Raw genomic sequence first — 18430 nt, 5'->3', positions numbered from 1 at the left:
CTGAGGATTTTAGACTCTAAAGGTCTGATTACCACATGGGCTCAAATTATACCTGTTATTAGATGCGGCTGTACTTACTGATGGCAGCGCATAACGCGAAGCCCTCTTCAGAAATAAGGACTTATTTTCATTACTTTGCTTCTGTTGACTATCATTATATCCTACCGACTCAGCCTATTTGCCCTAGGGTTCCTCCCTGTTCTACTTCTTGTCCTTCTCTACCCATCGAGCATGTACCTTAAGCTGAGTAACAGTCTTAGGCTCTTCTACCTAAACCTTGGTCCTTATTATAGTTTGTGAGGGCATCTCTGGCGAGGAAATCCCTATGTTGACAGCATCTCTCTGGTTCACTGTGTATTTTGAAGGCATGGTCTGACAACAACGCGTGAACACACGAGTTAGAAGGGATTATATAGATTTAAACTCTAAGATACAAACAAGAATACCAAAATAAGGTTAACACTTCCTAATGTCATATAGCCTCCCCATTATGGATATGGCGCACTTCACACCAATAATAAGGACTCTACTAGACACGGCTTCATAGACTCCCTAGAATACTTGAACTTTGCACTCTGATACCAAGTTTGTCATGCCTTGAGAGGGTATCCTCGACATTTCCGACACTTAGAAGTTATTTCTAGCTCCCAAGCAAACCTCTTGGCCTGATCACATATTCATTCATTCGGCAGAAGACTTAGTTTAAGAGAAAAATAAATCCTAATGGGCTAACTCAATCAACAATTTCAATTATTCAAATTGGAAATATAATTTTAAAGAAAACTAAACAAGAGTTATAGACATCAAAATAAATCCATCAACATCTAGTCTTTGAAGCCTCATGCCAATGATAGGTTCATGTCTACCTCAAAGGAACTACTCAAAAGCAATGGAAAGAATGAATATGATCCCTCCGAAAAAAAGTAGGTCTCTAAACTATCAGGAAAGAAGTAGATCTTCAACAAACTACCTGTTGATGATCTCAAATACCTTTTCCTGTATTATTTTATGATGCATACACAAATAGACGTCACTACATGCAATTTATGAGTATGTAATGTGACAGAATGAAATAAAAATATATCAAAGGTACTTAAGATTATTCAAGATAGAATGAAACTCACTAAACTCAATATGATATGTAAGTATAAAATATAACAATGCATTAAGAAGGGCTCAGTAATATGCATCTTGTTCAAAATATGTCATATACTTTCATGCATAATCTAGGAGTCTCTCTTAACCGACAACAATCCCACCACCCATAAATAGGTAATGTACAGAAAAATGATGTCGTTGCCACATTCGTTCAATACTTGCCAAGGTAAAGGATAAATCTACCAATCTTGGATCCACAATTAGTTAAGTCCTATCTTGTCAGGACAATGAAAAAGGAAATATCTGACTTAATGGTTCAATCCTCTCTTACGCTGACAACATAGTTATTAAATTTTACTCTCACTCAATTTTGTGCTCGATATTACTTCCAAAACTCAATATGCTCATGCAACTAAAGACAATAAGTTCAATCAAAACTTTCGACTAGACACATTGGAATCTCATCAAAACTCAATCTCGTCTCAATCATTATGCTCTTTCAAATCAATTTAACTAAATCCACTCATTTAGATTAAACACTCGACACTTTTAAATCTCTTTAAACATGCAATCTCGACACAAAATAATGTATAGTGAATGCAGAATCAAAACAGTTATAATCTTAAAGACTCTTTCAATTCAACTCGGGCTCGGCTCACGCTCAAATCATCAAGTTTTTTAAGAAAAAAATATACATTTTCAAAATCAATTATAACTTATTAAAAATCTATCTCAAAACCATCATTTCTGCTCAAAATATTCATGTTCAAAATAATAAAAAATTTCAAAGACTCCACAGACTCAGCTCTTGTGAAAACTCAAACTCTTGTGAAATTAATGCTCAAAATTAAAGATAATCCTCAATTAGGGTTCATGTGAAGGAAGACTTAAAAATTCATCTAAATCAAATACTCAACCTATGAACAACATCAATACATATTTAAATAAGTACAAGAAACTCCAAAAAAGACAATAGATAAGTCAAAAATTCAATTCAGGGAACTCGAAAACTCCAACTCAACTCAAAATAGTGCATAAAACAGTTAATGCAGAAACATTCACAAAATCATTCTTTAAAAACTCCATCAATGCATAAAATAAATAAATGACATCTCAATTAGGGTTCATGTTAATGCAAACAAGAATCCATATTTTCAACACAACTCGACTCAAGAAACTCATCAATGAATATTAAAATATATATACAAGACCCATTATAGATTATAAAGAATTCAAGAAATCAATTCATGAAACCTCAAAACTTAACTCAATTCGAATCAATAAAGATATAGGGCGCGTGGATGAACTCAATCCAACGTTATAATTAGCCTTACATACCTTAATGATGAATCTTGTGGAAAAACCTTGAAGATAAGCCCTAACCTTGGTGTGGTTTTAAAGTTCTTAAGCATAGCAATTCTTCTTTTGAGAATGAGATGGTGGAAGTAATGAAAAATGATTGACTTTTGCTTTTGGGGAAAGTTAATAGTCATGATTTGGGGGTTACAGGATGAGAAAAAGATAAACATACCCCTCCTAGACCGTGGGAAACAAAAGTAAACCTAAAACTCCAAAGTAACTTGGGCGATCGCGCAGCTGAAAGTTAGTTCGCACGGCACTTCACGCCACCTTAATAGTAACACTTCCTTTGCCATGCAGTTGAGTGCACTTCGAGTAACGGTTCGCGTAGACTATGTAGTGTCTAGAAAAATAAGCATAACTTTAGCACATAACTTGGATTAAAAAACTGTCAGAAGCGGTTGAAAGAAGGCTTCAAGGCCCTTCATTTGGTTGGTATTAAGTCACAAAACTCTCCATAGACAATGAGTCCCTTATAATCCTTAGTTCACATCCAATATACTTTTCACACTTAAGAATTGATCTGACAGATAACATACAATTATAAATCATCGGGTTTTGGCCTATATGGATATGGAGAATGATTTGGGTCTCAACTTAAAAAATATTCAGGGTATCACACTGACCATTAATCTAGTATACGATGTCCACTAGAGAGTTCAGCTGCCACGTGGGATACAATTCACATGTACTTAGTAGGTTTTCCTATTAAATATAAGAAATAAATCAAGCTTATGCAATAAACTAAGGAATGCTTCCACTTGCATACGGAAAAGTACCATTACGACATTGGTGCTTCCAATTTATATAGAAAAGCACGAATAAAGTATACATATAGGGATAGTTCAATATCACAAATAATCAAATAAGTCAAGTAATCCAAAGTGCAATGCTATGCAATGTTGTGAGATGATGCAATGATGTGGTGGTACGGTGGAATCAAGATTATCGCACAACCTATCGTATACTCCTGTCAAGCTAAGTCTTCCAGACAAGAACCTATTAGGGACTTGCATGCCATATACCAAATCAAAATATCAATATCTCATCAGCATGCCACCTAGAACGCGATCAAGCAATAAAATATGTCACATTTTCTTTCTTAAATTTTGGTCCATATTTTTTAATTTTCCAAAATCAATGATATGATGGATGAGGAGAATGCATCACAACACATATAGTATGGAAGAAAAATTCAACTCAACATATAATATAAGGTTCAAAGTTCTCAAAAACTCAACCTAAACATGATATACACCCTCAATAGATAGTAATAGGAAGAAAAACTATTGAATTAAGTATTCACCCTTTTTGAAAATATTTCAGTATTCAAGTTTGATCAAAACCTCTAACTCAACCCCTCAGGTGGGCATTACAAGTAAAATAATATCACAAGCCTCTCTCACAGGTAAAATATGAATCACATGCTCTCAAACCAAATAGTATAGCAAATAAGGCCCCAACATGGGCTATACAACACAAATAAACCCCGCACATGGGAAACACAGTATAATTGAGACCCCACATAGGCATCACAATAAAAATAATAGTCTCAAATTATACTACGACCCTATCCCAAATTCTATAACATATGACTAACTAATTACCCAATCCAGTCTCAAAGAAGAATAGTCAAACCTACCTCAAAGGCCAAAACTTTGCAGGAATGCTCTAAAGAGCTCAACTCATGAACGCCAACTCCAAAATGATTACCCACTATCAAGAATGGAAAGAGTTCATCAAAAGAAGACTAACAATACTCATATTGTTAGATTTTACACTGGAGTCAAAATCGTCCAAAAACAACTTCAAAACTGAAAAGGGCAAATTCGAAATTCTATTTGAAAATCATTTTCCACATAACAAGGGGAGTTCGTGGTTGAAACCCCATTAAAATTGATCTAGAATCGAGCTAAAAATCATCAAATCTTTAAAGATAGAAATTAGGAAGAAAACCTTCAAAACCCAATTTTAAATCTTGATTTTTAAGGTGATTTGAAAGATAAAATGGAAGAAATTCATTTAGTAATATTAAAGGAATGTACCCAAATGATTTAACTCAAGAAACCCCACAAAAATCCTTTCGCCTTAGCTCCACAACAAGTAAAAAATTGTAGAATTGAGAAAAGTGGAAAGAAACCCGCTAATACACTGTTCAGGTCAAAATGACCTGCACGATTGTGGGCCACTAACCCCGTGATCGCAACGCACTGAACAGAAACTCTTCACAAACACAGAAGAAGCACCGCGAATGTGAATCTTACCACAGATCGCCCATCGCGAACATGAGCCTCCAAGTCGCTATTGCAAACATATAAGGAAGAGACCCTTCGTGAATGCGTGATAGGTGGCTCGATCATAATGAAGAAGCAACCTAGCACTAGAAACCAGTTGATAGTAGTTTGCCAACTCCAAAAACGCTTCCAATTAGACCTTTAAAAATTATTTGGGGTCCGATAAAAATAAACCAAATATACTACTACACTAAATTTGGCAATGCGGACTCAATGGAATCGTCAGATATCCTAAAAAGAGGTTTTATGATGAAATTATTCTTTTGGATCCATTTTTGGCCTAAAACTCAACTTTAAGCCTATTTTTTCAAAACGCAAATTAAGGTACTGGTGCTCCAAGTCAACACTCAACTAGACCAAACTCCATGTTCCAGATGCAACAAAACTGATGTAATTTCTATCTGATGCTCAAATCTCAATATGTTGACTAAAGTCAACTATTTTAATAAAACTCCCACTCAAGGCCTTGAATTTCTAAAAATCACACCCTATTGCATCGGGAACTGTGCCAATCATCACCATATCACAAACAAACTATGAAACTACTACTACAAAGGGAAAAATGGTCATTTTTCATAGAAAACTAGTTTCTCTAGAATAGGGGTATTACATTGTAACACCCCTCAAAATTCTTCACTAAGATTCGGACCCTTCTTCATATACGTGTAGGATCGAACCCGATTATTGTGAAGTGTATGCATGAGTTAGGATGAGTTTCCAAGTAAATGGAGAGCGTTAGAGGTGATGTGGGGTCATAAAGGATCCCTAGAACCAAGCTAAGCCCAAAGAATTCATCTTGACTAAGTTTTAGAATAAGTCCATAGAAGGGGTCGACTTCTAGCGACCATATCTTTTGGAATATGATGATATGGGTGGCCCATGACCTATTAAATTAAAGGTCTTCGAGTCTGCTTTCTAATGCCACCAAGATTGTAATTTTTGGAGTTTGGAGTCAAGAATTATAACTATCCTAAGATGGACTAGTACTGCAGGAATTTTAGGCCTGGGTGGCAACTGCTGGAAACCTGGGCTTGGCGCCGCAGTGGTGTAAGGCGCCACTATCGCGCCAGGAACAAGCCTCAGTAGTTTGGTCCCTGGCACGGCATGCCACTAGGATATGTGCAGGGTTTTTAAGACTATTTTCCAGAACCTAGAAAATATCGGCTTGGCGCTGAAGGGCGCGACGCGCCACTATCGTGCCATAAAACAGCCTCAGTAGTTTGGTCCTTGGTGCGACATGCCACTATCAGATGTGCAGGTTTTAAGCCTATATTCGACTTGGCGCCGTAGTGGCGCGATGCTCCACTATCGCTCCAAGAGTGTTTTAGCCATTTTTCTAGATTTTCGAAGAAAGGGCAAATTGGGCATTTCCCAAATTATATATACACACTAGCCTTGGACGTTTTTGAACCATTTTTCAGTTCCTCTCTCTCTCTAAAAGCCCTAGAAAATTCTCTCTATTCTCTTTCAAATCCTTTTCCAACAAAGATTGTCTTCAAGAACTTCAAGATTCAAGCTTTCCATTGAAGACCCAACATCAAGGTTTTCTTCAAAGTCTTCACTAAGGTATGTAAGGCTACTCAAAGCATGGGTTGAGTCCACCCATGTGCCCTCTATCTTCTTTGAGATTGATTGTTCATAAGAATGAAGTTTATTGATAGAGTTAGGTCCATATAGGTACTTTTCATCTATTAATCTAAATTTTATTATGTTGATGTTGTGGAGTCAAGAAAGTGATGTGCTACATGTTGGTATGAGTTGATTGAGATGAGAGGTCTAACATATATTGTTAATTTCTTAACTATGTTGATTATGATAAAGAATGTTAATTTTCTTAAATATGTTGCTTATGTTGAATTGTTGATTTAAAACCTTGGAGTTGTGATGAGTCCCAAAAGATTTGTTAAATGAATAGAGAAATGATTGGATAGGTTTATATGTTGTTATAAATGCATATTTAATCTACTCTTGAAAGATATGATTGGGATTGATCGGATAGTATGATTGGGAGAGGTTTGATTGTGATAGAGTTGATGAGTTGACAAGGTTGTAAATGAGACTTATCGATATGATTTGATTAAATTGAGTTTTATGAGCATGAGTCTTGGGAGGAATATCGAGCACCGAATTGGGTAAGAGTAAGTAATAATTCGAATCCAATAACTACGTCGCCAAACGTAGGAGGGGATTGAACCGTTAAAGTTGGATGCTTCCCCAAAATTATTGTCCTGACATTATAGGACTTGGTTGTATTGGATCCATGATTGGTTGATTCATTCATACCCTGGCAAAGTATGAACGGACGCGGCAACAACGTCGGTTTGTTATACAGTTACTGGATCATAAGTGATGGTTGTCGAATAAGAGAAACTCCTATATAGGTCTTGATAGTACTCTGATTCTGATTGAGTTGAGTTGTATGTGAATGGTCCCATCTAAACCATATTCTTGTTTAGACTTAGGACACTTGATTGAGTTGTTCTTCTTTTTGAGTTGAGTTTCTGAATTTGTTTGATTCTTTCTGATGATTGTTTCATTCGGCCATTTTACATACTCGTACATTCCATGTACTGAAGCCATTTGGCCTGTATCGTTTTATGATACAGAGACAGGTACTAGAGATTATCAACTGACGCACTATTGAAGATCTCCCTACTTCCAGCTAGTTGATGAGTCCTCCTTCTTTCCAGAGGATATTGAGATTATCTTTATAGCCTTGTTTTGTTTCCTTTATTTTGGTTATTGGTAGCCATGGACTTGTCATTGGCACCTCATGGATTGTTGATAGAGGCTTCATAGACTAGAGTGTGGAAGTGTTGGATTGTTCATTTTGTCTAGTTTTATTCTATGTAGTTATTGATTTGATAGTTGTTTGGCCTATGGCCCTATATTATGGATAGTATCCCTATGATTGAGTCTTCCGCTGATAGAATATGAATGAATGAAAGTGTGACTAGACCAGGTGGTTCACTTGAAGGCCAAAAATGGCTTCTGAGTGCTGGCCACGCCTAGGGTACCCTCCCGGGGCGTGACAAACATGGTATCAGAGCCAAGTTTCAAGAGTCCTAGGGAGTCTATAAAGCCGTGTCTAGTAGAGTCTTGCTTATGGGTGTTTTGTGCACCACACTTATAATCAGGAGGCTATAAGATATTAAGAATTGTTTCTCTTCTTTCATACTCTGAATTCGTGCGATAGAGTTAAACTCTATAAAACTTCCTTTCTAATTCGTGCGTTTATACATTACAGATAATGCCTCCTAAATGTACTGCTAGCCAGAGAAATGCTGATAACGCAGAGATGCTACAGTCAGAGGTACGCCCATCGAGGGATAGGGGCCAACCTACAAGATATGCAAAGGCACCTCAAGTGCCTACTACTCCGCCTGCACCAACTTCGGAAGCAGAATTTCGAGGAGCGATTGCTATGCTCACTCAATTAGTGGCTGCCCGAAATGGTAACCAGAGTTCACCAACTCTTAGCTGTAGTTCCCAAGAGTCGTATGCTGCCACCAAAATTAGAGACTTTCTGAGAATGAATACGCCGGCATTCACGGGTTCTAAGGTCGATGAAGACCCCCAAAATTTTATTGATGAGATATGGAAGATCTTGAAAGCTATGCATGCTACAGAGATTGAGGGGGTTGAGTTGGTGTCTTATAAACTCAAGGATGTGGCAAACATCTTGTATAACCAGTGGGAACAAAGTAGAGGTGAAGATGTTGAGCCTGCTATGTGGATGAATTTGAAAAAGCCTTTCTTGACCACTTCAGGTGGAAGAGTTTGTAAATCTGAAATAAGAAAGTATGACCGTTAAGGAGTATAGTCTAAAGTTCATCCAGTTGTCCAGATATGCTCCAGAGATGATCCCAGATATGAGGTCGAAGATGAGGAAATTTGTCTCCGGTTTGGGAAGACATGTAAAGAAGGAGTGCAAAGAGGCACTGTTAATCTCCAACATGGATATTTCAAGATTAATGGTGTATGCTTAACAGGTGGAGGATGAGAAAAGGAAAGACAGAGAGGAGCATCTAAGTAAGAAGGCAAAATCAGCGGGGCATGAGAATGAACAGAGACAAAACAAGGGCAATAGGTCTTTCTTCCAGAAGAGGCCTTCCAACTACGCCTCACCTACCGCCAGTGCACCTATGCCGCAGAATAGGTATGATCGGCAGGGACAGAGTCGCTAGAATCTCAGACCCCAGGGTTCTCAATCCCAGGCTAGCATGGGTCAAGGTTCACAAGGGAAGCCATCATACGGCAAGTATGGTAAGCTCCACTTGGGGGAGTGCAGAGCGGGAAGGGTTGGTTGTTATAAATGTAGACAAATGGACCATTTCCAGAAGGAGTACCCAACATGGGGGAACAGAGCCCACTATTCTACCACCGCACCACCAGTTAGAGGTAATCAGAGGGGCACTACTTCGGGTACGATCGGAGGTACAAACCATTTATATGCCATGGGTAGTCGCCAAGATCAGGAGGACTCCCCAAACGTCGTGACGGTTATGATTTGAGTTTTTTCTCTTGACTGTTATGTTTTGATGGATCCGGGTGCCACACTATCTTTTGTGACTCCTTACGTGGCAAGTAAATTCAATAGAATTCCTAAATGTTTTCGTGAGATTTTCTACATAGCTACTCCTGTCGGTGATTCTGTCTTAGATGAGAAAGTCTATAGAGATTGCACAATGCCAATCCATCACAGGGATACCTTGGCTGACTTAGTTAAGTTGGAAATGGTTGACTTTGATGTGATCCTTGGCATGGACTGGCTTTATGTCTGTTATGCCTCTATTGATTGTAGGACTCAGATTGTCAAGTTCAAATTCCCGAATGAGGCGGTCATAGAGTGGAAGGGTAGTCCTATCGTGCTTAAGGGTAAGTTTATTTCATACCTTAGGGCCATCAAGCTAATCTCAAAAGGGTGTATTTATCACATTGTCCGAGTGAAAGATGACAAGGTTGAGTCTCCATCCCTTGAGTCGGTTCCGATTGTCAATGAGTTTCCCAAAGTCTTTCCTGAAGACCTGCCCGTAGTCCCTCCCGATAGGAAGATCGACTTTGGAATTGATGTTCTTCTTGATACCCAGGCTATCTCTATCCCTCCATATAGAATGGCTCCGGCTGAGTTAAAAGAGTTGAAAGAACAGTTAAAGGACTTATTAGATAAGGGATTTATTAAGCTGAGTGTCTCACCATGGGGTGCTCCTGTCCTATTCGTGCGAAAGAAAGATGGGTCCCTTAGAATGTGTATTGACTACAGGCAGCTGAATTAGGTCACCATAAAGAACAAATACCCTCTTCCCAGAATAAATGACTTATTTGATCAACTTCAAGGTGCCACCTGTTTCTCAAAGATAGACCTAAGATTGGGCTACCATCAGTTGAAGGTGAGGGAGTGTGATACCCCAAAGACAGCTTTTCAGACCCGTTATGGCCACTTTGAATTCTTGGTTATGTCCTTTGGGTTGACTAATACCCCCGCAACTTTCATGGATCCATGAATCGAGTATTTAAACCATATCTTGAAATATTTGTGATTGTATTCATAGATGATATTTTGGTTTACTCCAAGAATAAGGAAAAGCACACCTATCATCTTAGAGTCGTCTTGCAAACTTTAAAAGACCAGGTATTATATGCAAAGTTCTCCAAATGTGAATTTTGGCTTACATCAGTGGCTTTTCTAGGCCACATTATATCTGGAAATGGTATTCATGTTGATGCTCAGAAGATTGAGGTAGTGAAAAATTGGCCCCGACCCACATCCCCGATAAAGAAAAGAAGCTTCTTGGGTTTGGCTGGCTATTATCGAAGGTTTGTTGAGGGATTCTCATCCATATCATCACCATTGACCAAGATGACCCAAAAGAAAGATAAGTTCCAATGGTCCAATGCGTGTGAGGAGAGTTTCCAGAAATTGAAGACCAAGCTAACCACTGCTCTTGTTCTAACTTTGCCCGAGGGAATAGAGGATTTTGTGATCTATTATGATGCGTCTAGAGTTGGTTTGGGTTGTGTGTTGATGCAGAGGGGAAAGGTGATAGCCTATGCTTCAAGACAACTTAAGATTCATGAGAGAAATTACCCAACTCATGACCTTGAGCTGGCAGCTGTGGTATTTGCTCTTAAAATTTGGCGCCACAACTTATATGGAGTACATGTTGATATGTTCACCGATCATAAGAGTTTATAATATGTCTTCAGCCAGAAGAAACTTCATCTGAGGCAAATGAGATGGCTCGAGCTACTCAAAGACTAAGATATAAGCATCCTCTACCATCCAGGTAAAGCTAACGTTGTTGTTGATGATCTTAGCAGGTTGTCTATGGGTAGTACTACCCATATAGAGGAGGGGAGGAAAGAATTGGCTAAATATATGCATAGACTAGCTTGATTGGAAGTTCGTCTTAAAGAGAATAATGAAGGTGGAGTTAATATTCAAGATGGGTGTGCATCCTCACTCGTGGATGAGTAAAAGAGAAGCAAGATCAAGATCCCATCCTTCTCCAGTTGAAGGAAGTTGTTCATAAGCAAGAGGTGATGGTTTTTACCAAAGGGGGAGATGGTGTGTTGAGGTACCAAAATAGATTGTGTGTACCAGATGTCGATGATGTTCGGGAAAGGATTATGGCTGAAGCGCATAGTTCCATATACTCTATTCATCCTCTCTCTACAAAATGTATCATGACTTGAGGGAAGTTTATTGATGGAGTGGAATGAAGAGAGATATCATGGAATTCATTTCCAAGTGTCTGAATTGCCAACAGGTTAAAGTTGAGCATTAAAGGTCATGTGGGTTAGCTCAAAATATAGAGATTACGGAATGAAAGTGGGAAATTATCAATATGGACTTTATTATGGGTTTGCCGAGGTCCCAAAAGCAGCATGATTCGATTTGGGTTATTGTGGATAGAATGACAAAATCAGCTCACTTTTTAGCAGTTAAGACTACTGACACCGTAGAAGATTATGCAAAATTATACATTCAGGAGATCATCATATTGCACGGGGTTCCCTGTCTATCATCTCAGACTGAGGAGCTCAATTCACTTCCCAATTTTGGAAATCTTTCCAGAAGGGACTGGGTTCAAAGGTGAATCTTAGTACAGCCTTTCATCCCCAGACAGATGGGCAAGCAGAGCGTACCATCCAGACATTAGAGGATATGTTGAGGGCATGTGTACTTGACTTCAAAAGAAATTGGGATGATCACTTACCTCTCATAGAGTTTGCATATAATAATAGCTATCATGCAAGCATTCAAATGGCTCCTTATGAAGCGTTGTAAGGGAGGAGGTGTAGGTCACCAATTAGGTGGTTTGAAGTTGGTGAAGCTGAGTTGATTGGGCCTAATTTTGTTCACCAAGTTATGGAGAAGGTGAGAGTTATTCAAGATAGGCTAAAGATAGCCCAAAGCCATCAAATATCTTACACCGATGTGAGAAGGAGAGACTTAGAGTTCGAGGTGGATGATTGGGTGTACTTGAAAGTGTCATCCATGAAGGGCGTTATGAGGTTTGGAAGGAAGGGAAAGCTTAGTCCTCGATACATTGGTCCTTACCAAGTTGTGAGGAGGATATGGAGTGTTGCTTATGAATTGGAGTTACCCTCAGAGCTAGCCGCCATTCATCCGGTATTCCACATCTCGATGTTGAAGAAGTGCTTGGGCGATCGCTCGTTGGTAGTCCCCATTGATAGTATTGGAGTTAAGGATAACTTGTCCTATAAAGAGATTCCAATCTGAATTCTTGATCGCCAAATTTGCAAATTGAGGAACAAAGAGATTGCCTCAGTCAAAGTCCTATAGAGAAATCAATTTGTTGAGGAAGCCACATGGGAGGCGGAGAAAGATATCAAATCTAAATATCCGCATCTATTCGTGCCTACCGATGAAAATGTTGAAGGTAATGTCCATTTTCTTAACTTGAATTCGTTTGTGCATTTTGAGTTTGGATAGTAATTATATTGAGAATTTGATTGGTTGCATGACTGAATTCTGATTGTGATTTATACCCCGAGTCCATCCTTGGTTTACTCATCATTCAAGGACGAATGATCCCAAGGGGGAGATAATGTAACACCCCCCAAAATTCTTCACTAAGATTCGAACCCTTCTTCGTATATGTGTAGGATCGAAATCGACTATTGTGAAGTGTATGAATGAGTTAGGATGAGTTCCCAAGTAAATGGAGGGTGTTAGAGGTGATGTGGGGTCATAAAGGATCCCAAGAACCAAGCTAAGCCCAAAGAATTCATCTTGGCTAAGTTTTAGAATAAGCCCGTAGAAGGGGTCAACTTCTAGCGACCATATCTTTTGGAATATGATGATGTGGGTGGCCCATGACCTATTAAATTAAAGGTATTTGAGTCTTCTTTCCAACACCTCCAAGATTTTAATTTTTGGAGTTCGAAGTCAAGAGTTATAACTATCTTAAGACGGACTAGTACTGCAGGAATTTTAGGCCTGGGTGGCAACTGCTAGAAACCTGGGCTTGGCGCCGCAGTGGCAGAAGGCGCCACTATCACGCTAGGAACAAGCCTCAGTAGTTTGGTCCCTGGCGCAACGTGCCACTAGGAGATGTGCAGGATTTTTAAGCCTATTTTCCAGAACTCAAAAAATATGGGTTTTGCGCTATAAGGGCGCGATGCGCCACTATCACGCCATAAAATAGCCTCAGTAGTTTGGTCCTTGGCGCAACTTGCCACTATCAGATGTGCAGTGTTTAAGCCTGTATTAGACTTGGCGCCGCAGTGGCGCAACACGCCACTATCGCGCCAAGAGTGTGTTAGCCGTTTTTCCAGATTTTCGAAGAAAGGGCAAATTGGGCATTTCCCAAATTATATATACATACTAGCCTTGGACGTTTTTGGACCTTTTTCAATTCCTTTCTCTCTCTAAAAGCCCTAGAAAATTCCCTCTCTTCTCCTTCAAATCCTTTTCCAACAAGGATTGCCTTCAAGAACTTCAAGATTCAAGCTTTCCATTGAAGACCCAACATCAAGGTTTTCTTCAAAGTCTTCACTAAGGTATATAAGGCTACTCAAAGCATGGGTTGAGTCCACCCATGTGCCCTCTATCTTCTTTGAGATTGATTGTTCATAAGAATGAAGTTTATTGATAGAGTTAGGTCCATATAGGTACTTTTCATCTATTAATCTAAATTTTATTATGTTGATGTTGTGGAGTCAAGAAAGTGATGTGCTACATGTTGGTATGAGTTGATTGAGATGAGAGGTCTAACATATATTGTTAATTTCTTAACTATGTTGATTATGATAAAGAATGTTAATTTTCTTAAATATGTTGCTTATGTTGAATTGTTGATTTAAAACCTTGGAGTTGTGATGAGTCCCAAAAGATTTGTTAAATGAATAGAAAAACGATTGGATAGGTTTATATGTTGTTATAAATGCATATTTAATCTACTCTTGAAAGATATGATTGGGATTGATCGGATAGTATGATTGGGAGAGGTTTGATTGTGATAGAGTTGATGAGTTGACAAGGTTGTAAATGAGACTTGTCGATATGATTTGATTGAGTTGATTTGATGGAGTTTTATGAGCATTGAGTCTTGGGAGGAGTATTGAGTACCGAATTGGGTAAGAGTAAGTAATAACTCGAATCCAATAACTACGTCGCCAAACGTAGGAGGGGATTGAACTGTTAAAGTCGAATGCTTCCCCAAAATTATTGTCCTGACATTATAGGACTTGGTTGTATTGGATCTATGATTGGTTGATTCATTCATACCCTGGCAAAGTATGAACGGACACGCCAACAACGTCAGTTTGTTGTACTGTCACTGGCTCATAAGTAATGGTTGTCGGATAAGAGAAACTCCCATATAGGTGTTGATAGTACTCTGAGTCTAATTGAGTTGAGTTGTATGTGAATGGTCCCGTCTAAACCATATTCTTGTTTAGACTTAGGACACTTGATTGAGTTGTTCTTCCTTCTGAGTTGAGTTTCCGAATTGGTTTGATTCTTTCTGATGATTGTTTTATTCGGCCATTTTACATACTCGTACATTCCATGTACTAATGCAATTTGGTCTGCATCGTTTCATGATGCAAAGACAGGTACTAGAGATCATCAACCGATGCACCGTTGAAGATCTCCCCACTTCCAGCTAGTTGGTGAGTCCTCCTAATTTCTAGAGGATACCGAGATTATCTTTATAGCCTTGTTTTGTTTCCTTTATTTTGGTTATTGGTAGCCATGGACTTGTCATTGGCACCTCCTGGATTGTTGATAGAGGCTTCATAGACTAAAGTGTGGAAGTGTTGGATTGTTCATTTTGTCTAGTTTTATTCTATCTAGTTATTGATTTGATAGTTGTTTGGCCTTTGGCCCTATATTATAGATAGTATCCCTATGATTGAGTCTTCCGCTGGTAGAATTTGAATAAATGAAAGTGTGACTTGACCAGGTGGTTCGCTTGAAGGCCAGAAATGGCTTTCGAGTGCCGACCATGCCTAGGGTACCCTTCCAGGGCGTGACATACATCATTCACCACTAAAACACACATTGATCCTCAAATGAAGAGTAAAGTTGTCAGACTCCACCTCCCATGTAGCCTCCCCAATAGGTTGGTGCCTCCATTGCACTTATAGTGAATCAATATGCTTTGATCTCAATCATGTAGTCTGCTTATCTAAGATAACAACAAGCTCTTCTTCAAATGACAAGTCATGATCCAAAGAAACCGAGTCGCACTGAATCGCATGAGAGTCATTGTGCCGGTATCGCTTAAGCATTGATACATGAAACACATGATGAACAGATGAAATATTTTGGGGCAAGGCCAATTTATAGGCCACTTGTCCATACTTATCTAACACCTAAAAAGGGCCAATAAACCTTAACTAAGCTTTCCTTTCCTCCCAAACCTCATAACACCCTTAGTGGGTGACATCTTGAGCAATACTGACTCACCAATAGGAAATGACATATCATGAGCACATCTATCTACATAACTCTTCTGCCTACTCTAGGCAGTCACAAAGCACTGCTAAATAAATTTCACCCTATACATGGCATGTCTCAACAAATGGGTACCCCAAGGTCATACCACAAAAGAATCAAACCATCCCACGGGAGATCTGCACCTCCTCCTATATAAGGCCTCAAAAGATTCCATTTAAATGTTGGAATGGTAACTGTTATTATATGCAAACTCCATAAGAGGAAGAGACTAATCCCAATGACCACCAAAGTCAATGAAACAAGCTCAGAGCATGTCCCAAGTACCTGAATAGTCTGCTTTGACTTACCATCGATTTAAGGATGAAAAGTTATGCTCAACTCAAGCTTGCTACCCATCTATTCCTGCATAGAACTTTACAAATGAGAGGTAAGCTATGCACCCCTATTAGACACAATAGAAATTGGCACCCCATATAATCGAATAATCCCATGGATGTAGATCCTTGCCAACTGCTCCACATTATATCTAGCCTTCACCGAAATAAAATAAGCTAATTTGGTCAATCGATCTACAATCACCCGAACTGAATCATGCTAGCCTAAAGTCAAGGTAACTTCATTACAAAGTCCATAGTAATGTGCTCCCACTTCCACAAGGTAATGGGCATCTTTTACATAGGACCACCCAATTTCTGATGCTTATACTTCACTTGTTGGAAATTTAAACACTTAGCCACAAAATCAATAATGTTTTTCTTTATGCCATACCACCAATTGTGTTGTTTCAAGTCAGGAAACCTCTTTGTCGCTCTTGGGTGAATAGAATATTTGGAATAATGAGCCTCCTTCAATATCATACGCACACAATCAGTAATTTTAGGCATACAAATATGACCCGCTGATCCTCAAAACTCCCTCAGGATCAAGAGAAGTTGATTTAGCTTCACCTCTCAACTCTATATTCTAAATAGTCCTCAACTTGTCATCATCAAACTGGTGTGCATGAATCTGATCCATCAAGGTAGGCTTAGCCTCCACAAAGGTCAAAAATCTATGAGGTGCAAAAATACCAAGTCGGACCAACTGTCTAATCAATGATTGAACCTCCAAAGAAAAAGGCCTCTCCTCCGCCTTAAGAAAGACTAAATTACCCATGCTAGGTGCTTTACGACACAAGGCATCCGCTACCACATTAGCCTTGCCCGAATGATAAAGAATGGTGATAACATAGTCTTTCAATAGTTTAAATACCTATACTGCTTCATCTTTAGATTTGGCTGAGAAAAGATATACTTCAGTCTATGGTGATCGGTAAACACCTCACAATGCACACCATAGAGATAATGTCTCCACAACTTCAAAACAAAAACCACAACCTCTAACTCCAAGTCATGAGTAGGGTAGTTCTTCTCATGTACCTTATGCTACCAAGAAGCATTGTCTATAACTCTCCCCTTCTTCATCAATACACCACCCAAGAAATCACAAAATACAATAAATATTATACCTTCCTAGGGTAATGAGAGAATAGGTATTGAACTCAATAACTCCACTGTTAAAAGGTCGCTTCACACTCATCAGTCTAGTAACATGCCCTGATTATTTGAGTAAGCCTAGTTAATGGGGCTGCAATAAAAGAGAAATTCCGAAGAAACTGACGATAATAGCCTGTTATCCAAATAAACCTCTTAATATTTATAACCGCAGTAAATGTGACCCAATCACGAACCACTGCAACCTTGGATGGATTGAACATAATACTATCCTTGGTAACCACATTACCTAAGAATGCCACAAACTCTAGCTAAAACTCATATTTGGAGAATTTTGCTTACAACTTTTTCTCACTCAATCTCTGAAGTACAACTCTCAAGTGACTAACATGGTTGGACTCATACTTGAAATAAACCAAGATATCATCAATAAATACAATTACAAAGGAGTCCAAATAAGGCTGAAATACCCAGTTCATCAACTTCATACAAGCAGCCGGGGCATTAGTCTGCCCAAAGGACATAACCACAAATCATAATGACCATAATGAGTCCTGAAATCAGTCTTCGGGATATCAGATATCTGAATTCTCAACTGATGGTAACCCAATCTTAAGTCGATCTTAGAAAACACTGATGCACCCTGAAGCTGGTCAAATAAATAATGAATACGAGAAAGAGAGTATTTGTTCTTGTTGGTGACTTTATTTAATTATCGATAGTCAATGCACATCCTCATAGTACCATCCATCTTTTTCACAAATAGGACCAGTGCACCCTATGGCGATACACTAGGTTGAATAAACCCTTTCGCCTACAAGTCTTCCATCATTTCTTTCAATTTATTCAATTCTGCCAGAGTCATCTCATAAAGAGAAATAGAGATAGAATTAGTGCCTAGCTCTAAATCAATCATAAAATCAATATCATAGTCCAGAGGAACACCCAAAAAGTTTGTAGGAAATACATTCATAAACTCTCTCACCACCCTTGTTCCCTCTAAAGGAGATGACTCCTTAGCAATATCACGTACATGATCTAAATTAGACAAGAAACCTTTATCTATCATATGGCGAGAACAAATATAAGATATCACACTCTTCAGATATAAACTCGGATTACCCTTCCACATTAAGCAAGGCAAACTGGCATAAGCTATGGAAATGGTCATAGCATAACAATCTAGAATCGCACGATAGGGAGTATGCAGTCCAGACCCAATATCACATCAAAATCAAGCATATCTAATAAAA

The sequence above is a fragment of the Solanum dulcamara genome, chromosome 3 (assembly GCF_947179165.1).
Source record: "Solanum dulcamara chromosome 3, daSolDulc1.2, whole genome shotgun sequence".
Lineage (NCBI taxonomy): Eukaryota > Viridiplantae > Streptophyta > Magnoliopsida > Solanales > Solanaceae > Solanum > Solanum dulcamara.
Note: the sequence above shows the minus strand (reverse complement) of the source record.